Raw genomic sequence first — 6091 nt, 5'->3', positions numbered from 1 at the left:
AGGGTTTCTAATATACGGTAAATCTACACGGAATGGTTGTAACATTTTCCACCTTTGCTGTATCGTATCCACGCCGAACCGTCTCCTCACCTTCTTCTCTTAAATATCAGATTTCCTGTAAAATGTACAAAATATCTTCTGTTTCCTCTTTCCTCCCCGTCCCCGGGACTTTCCGAGAATAGACGAGCCGAGAGACGCCAAACATGGAGAAACAACGCAATAATGTATCATCAACCAATCCACTATTATTATTATACATTTATATAGCGCTGTCAGAGGTTTGTTAGAGAAACTTAGTGAACAAACAGCATCATGAAGGCCGAGGAACACACCAGGCAGGTCAGGGAGTTGTGGAGAAGTATAAAGCAGGGTTGGGTTATAAAATAATATCTCACAAGCTTTGACCATCTCACGGAGCTCTGTTCAATCCATCATCGGAAAATGGAAAGAGTATGGGCACAACCGCAAACCTACCAAGATATGGCCGTCCACCTAAACTGACCGGGCCGGGCAAGGAGAGCATTCATCAGAGAACAACCAAGAGGTCCATGGTAACTCTGGAGGAGCTGCAGAGATCCACAGCTCAGGGGGGAGAATCTGTCCACATGACAATTATTAGTTAGGGATTGGCGAACGATTCGGGCTGAACTTCCGTTGTTCGGGGCGTTCGGCGAACACCCGAAACAAATAGGTCGTTCAACCATTTGTTGCCCCCCCCCCCCGAACCGACCACAATGCATTGTGGCAGTGCATTGCAATCACCGATTGGCTGAAGCAGCAAAAGCTTCAGCCAATCAGGGCACAGAGCACTGTCGGAGTAATGATTGGACACCGTCATCATGCGTTTATCCAATCGTGGCTTATTCCCACCCCACAGTATAAAAGTATTCTTTCAATGGCAGCCATTTTCAGTGTGATTTCGGCGTGGAGAGAGAACAGGGCTCTGTTCAGTGCTACTGCCAGTTTAACGCCATATCGTTTTGTATGCATTACTGCCATTTTAACGAATAAAACAAAGACTCCTGCGCAAATCGTGCCACTCTTATAAAAATACAAAAAAATATATATATATAAATATATCAAAAATGTAAAATGAAAACGTGAAACAGTCAATATATATATGAAAAAAATTAGTCCAAGAATCGCACACAAATGAGTGAGGATGAAATATGGAAAAAGCGGGACCAAATGCTACAAAGTCCACTAATCCAGGCTCTCAGAACTCTCACCTTAAGATGAAATAAGCAAGCAGATCAAATATAGCCCCAGAAACTTCTCCTTTGATTCACTGTATTAAGCCACTAAGGAAATGCAGGTGAAGGATGTGATAAAAACTTCCGCCACTAGAGGGCCAATCCCAGCATATAGGTATTGCACTGTAGATATTAACATCTATTCCGTAGTGTATGGCTCGAAAAAAACAAAGGGGAGAGGGGGAAGGGGAGAGAGAGAGAGAGGACTCCAATAGTGTAGTAGTTTAAATAAGCAGATGTATTTATTAAAAAATAACCAAGACTCTCACATTTCAAAAAAATATAAAACACAGAGAGAGGAAGATGTGGTCTGGCGTCTTCCGCCAGTCTTACTCTACTTCCGGTTTGTCCTACGGCCACTCCCTACGCGTTACGTCATACCACGTGACTTCTTCATGGGGAATATTTATACAGTTCAATGCCATATAGTTCTGTGTGCGTTACTGCCAGTTTAACACCATATAGTTCTGTGTGCATTACTGTCAGTTTAATGCCATATAGTTTTGCGTGAGTTACTGCCAGTTTAACGCCATATAGTTCTATGTGCGTTACTGCCAGTTTAACGCCATCTAATTTTGTGCACGTAACTGCTAGTTTAACGCCATATCATTTTGTGTGAGTTACTGACAGTTTAACGCCATATTGTTCTATGCGCGTTACTGCCAGTTTAACACCATATAGTTTTGCGTGCGTTGCCAGTTAAACGTCATATCTTTTTTTGCGAGCGTTACTGCCAGTTTAATGCCATATCGTTTTGTGTGCATTACTGCCAGTTTAACGCCATATTGTTCTATGTGCGTCACTGCCAGTTTAACACCATATAGTTTTGCGTGCGTTGCTGCCAGTTTAACGCCATATGTTTTGCGTGCGTTACTGCCAGTTTAATGCCATATTGTTTTGTGTGCATTACTGCCAGTTTAACGCCATATCGTTTTGCGTGCGTTACTGACAGTTTAACGCCATATAGTTCTGTGTGCATTACTGCCGGTTTAACACCATATAGTCCTGTGTGCGTTACTGCCAGTTTAACGCCATATAGTTCTGTGTGTCACTGTATGTTTGGCGCATTATATTGCAGTATATTATAGTGTATCCGTGGAGTGTATCTGTGTAGTGTGAGTACTCAAAGTGCCCCAAACACCACTTTACATTGATTAAAGTGCCTCTACGTACAGATTTCAACTTCTTCTTTACATTTGCTTACAAGCACCGCCCCCTCCCTCCCAATAATGTCTGGGAGGACAACAAGGAGAGGCCGACGTTCCCTTGGCACTGTAAGGGGACCAGCAACAAATGTGTCCACAGGGAAAAGTGGACGTGGTGGTCAGTCCTCAGGAAGGGCATCATTTCCTCTGTTTAGTGAGTTTGCCCCGTGCTATCCAGCCACAGCATGCAGAGGAGGTGGTGGACTGGCCTACTGAACCTTCCTCATCCTCCTCATCCTCCGTCACGCAAGCAGAGACAAGTGCGCAGTCCCCTGCAGTTGCCGGAGTGGATAAGCCTGCCTCCTTGTCCGACATCTATTCCTGCCATAGCCCCCCAACATCAGCCATGGAGGAGTCAGCTGAGTTATTTGACCACAGCGTCAGCCACTTGCTCCTTGAGGATGCCCGGCCATTACCGGATTCAGATGTTGGTTCTGAGGTTGAGGATGACAGGAACATGAGCCTAGAGAGAGGGGAGAACACTGGTGGACAAATTGGCGTTCATGTTCCCCAAGCCGCAGTGTATTGCCAAGTTGTCTCCAGTGGTAATAATGATGATGGAGGAGATGGAGATGATGATGATGAGGTCACTGATGCGACTTGGGTGCCAGATAGAGCAGAGGAGGAAACTGAAGGTGAGGTGGCCTGCAAACTGTGTCTCAGGCACATCAAACGTGGCAAAAACACCAACCACTTGGGTACCACATGCCTAACAAGGCATTTAACATCCAACCACTCAGCCTGTTGGCAGGAGCGCCTAAAAGCCACACAAAAGGGGCACAAATCTGTCCCTCCTCCTCCTCCTCTTTATCCACTTCAGGTCTGCCCCTTGAAACCTAGTCATTACCTCTCAGCATCCTCCACTGACTGGGATGATGGTATAGCACAGGGTGTCCCAGGTCCTAGGAGCACACCACCAGCTGTAGACTGTAGCCGGCACATTTCTCTGCCCCATCTGCTACAGCTGGAAAAAAAAATAAAAATACAGTCCCTGCCACCCAAATGCCCAGCGTCAAGCTTGTCAAAGCTGTTGGCTCTCCAACTTCTGCCTTTCATCCTGGTGGATTCTGCCCCCTTCCGTGAATCCGCACAACGTGCTGTACCACAATGGCAGGTTCCCAGTCGCTACTACTTTTCACGTAAAGGCCATTCAAATCTCTCTACCATCACGTGGAATGGAATGTTCTGGCATCGTTGGGCAAGGCAGTCAGCCGCAAGAATCCACCTTACTGCTGACACGTGGTCCAGCGAGCATGGGCAGGGACGATATATTTAGTTCACAGCACACTGGGTAACGCTGCTTGCAACTCAAAAGGATGCAGGACAGGGCTTGTTGCTGCAGCTTGTTGTGCCCCCCCCCGCGTCTCCACACAGCCGGTGGTGATGATGCCAGACCTGTGAGCGTTACCCCCTCCTCCTCCTACGCCACCTTCATGCCCTCCTCTGCAGAATTGTCCTATGAACATCAGGTACCCCCTAAACATTCAAAGGGCTATTCCCAGAGTCAGGCGGTCATACACAGCCAATGCTCGGTTGGCTGAAATATTGATATATTCTGCAGATTATTTCATAACTGACCTCCCTAGAGATCGGCAGAACATCGCTCCCTCCCCTCCTGACAGATCCATATTGATATATTCTGCAGATTATTCCATAACTGACCTCCCTAGAGATCTGTAGAACATCGCTGCCTACCATCCCTCTCCTGACAGATCCATATTGATATATTCTGCAGATTATCCCATCACTGTCCTCTTTAGAGATCTGCAGAACGTTGCTCCCTCCCATCCCCCTCTTGACAGATCCATATTGATATATTCTGCAGATTATTCCATCACTGTCCTCTCTAGAGATCTGCAGAACGTTGCTCCCTCCCATCCCCCTCCTGACAGATCCATATTGATATATTCTGCAGATTATCCCATCACTGTCCTCTCTAGAGATCTGCAGAACGTCGCTCTGTTTAATCTACTGCTGAACTTCTTCTTTTTTTTTTTTATGTAGCGCCAGTGCCTCCTAGTGGTCATTATACCGATTTACACTACCCCCTTTCCATCTCACTCTCTTCCTCATTCTATTTCCTTCTTTTTATTTATTTTTTGTCTCAGATTTCGGGAAGCTCTATAATGGTTGGTCAAAATACCATTTCATATTTCCCCACAAGTTGTGACACTTCTATGTCAATATCTACAGTCTCCGACCATCTCCTGTACTAAGTCAACAGTCTTTCTACAGGTGATGATCAGAGACTGCAGAGATAGTACAGGAGATGATCAGAGACTGCAGGCATAATCCAGGAGATGATCAGAGACTGCAGACATAATCCAGGAGATGATCAGAGACTGCAGACATAGTACAGGAGATGATCAGAGACTGCAGACATAGTACAGGAGATGATCAGAGACTGCAGACATAGTACAGGAGATGATCAGAGACTGCAGGCATAATACAGGAGATGATCAGAAACTGCAGACATAGTACAGGAGACGATCGGAGAGACGATCAGAGACTGCAGACATGGTACAGGAGACGATCAGAGACTGCAGACATGGTACAGGAGACGATCAGAGACTGCAGACATAGTACAGGAGACGATCAGAGACTGCAGACATAGTACAGGAGACGATCAGAGACTGCAGACATAGTACAGGAGATGGTCAGAGACTGCAGACATAGTACAGGAGACGATCAGAGACTGCAGACATAGTACATGAGATGGTCAGAGACTGCAGACATAGTACAGGAGATGATCAGAGACTGCAGACATAGTACAGGAGATGGTCAGAGACTGCAGACATAGTACAGGAGACGATCAGAGACTGCAGACATAGTACAGGAGACGATCAGAGACTGCAGACATAATCCAGGAGACGATCAGAGACTGCAGACATAGTACAGGAGACGATCAGAGACTGCAGACATGGTACAGGAGATGATCAGAGACTGCAGACATGGTACAGGAGACGATCAGACACTGCAGACATGATACAGGAGACGATCAGACACTGCAGACATGGTACAGGAGACGATCAGACACTGCAGACATGGTACAGGAGACGATCAGACACTGCAGACATGGTACAGGAGACGATCAGAGACTGCAGACATGGTACAGGAGACGATCAGACACTGCAGACATGGTACAGGAGACGATCAGACACTGCAGACATGGTACAGGAGACGATCAGAGACTGCAGACATGGTACAGGAGACGGTCAGAGACTGCAGACATAGTACAGGAGACGGTCAGAGACTGCAGACATAATACAGGAGACAATCAGAGACTGCAGACGAAGTACAGGAGATGATCAGAGTCCAGACCATCTTTTGGGACTTGTTGTTCCTCATGTCCATTAGGCTGGAGTCCTTTGTGCAGCTTTATTAGTCGTAGAATAACGTGAACAGGCCGGGGATCCATGTTTACCTCACATGACACATGTTGACACCACAAAGCAAAACGCAACCGTTTTTACTTCCAGGTGGAGCTGGGAAAAGATGCGTTTCCTTTTTATGTTGGCGTTCACTCCACCCATTTCCTGTACAGGGGTCACAGGGACAGGAAGTGAGTGGAAATCTCCTCAACACTGTCACTGATAGAAATATAAACCGGATAAAAATGTTTTCTCTCTCACA

The sequence above is a fragment of the Lithobates pipiens genome, unplaced genomic scaffold, assembly GCF_037356315.1.
Source record: "Lithobates pipiens isolate NorthernLeopardFrog02 unplaced genomic scaffold, aLitPip1_a1.2 Scaffold_30, whole genome shotgun sequence".
Classification (NCBI taxonomy): Eukaryota; Metazoa; Chordata; class Amphibia; order Anura; family Ranidae; genus Lithobates; species Lithobates pipiens.
The sequence above is the reverse complement of the archived record's forward strand: the minus strand, read 5'-3'. Positions refer to the sequence as shown.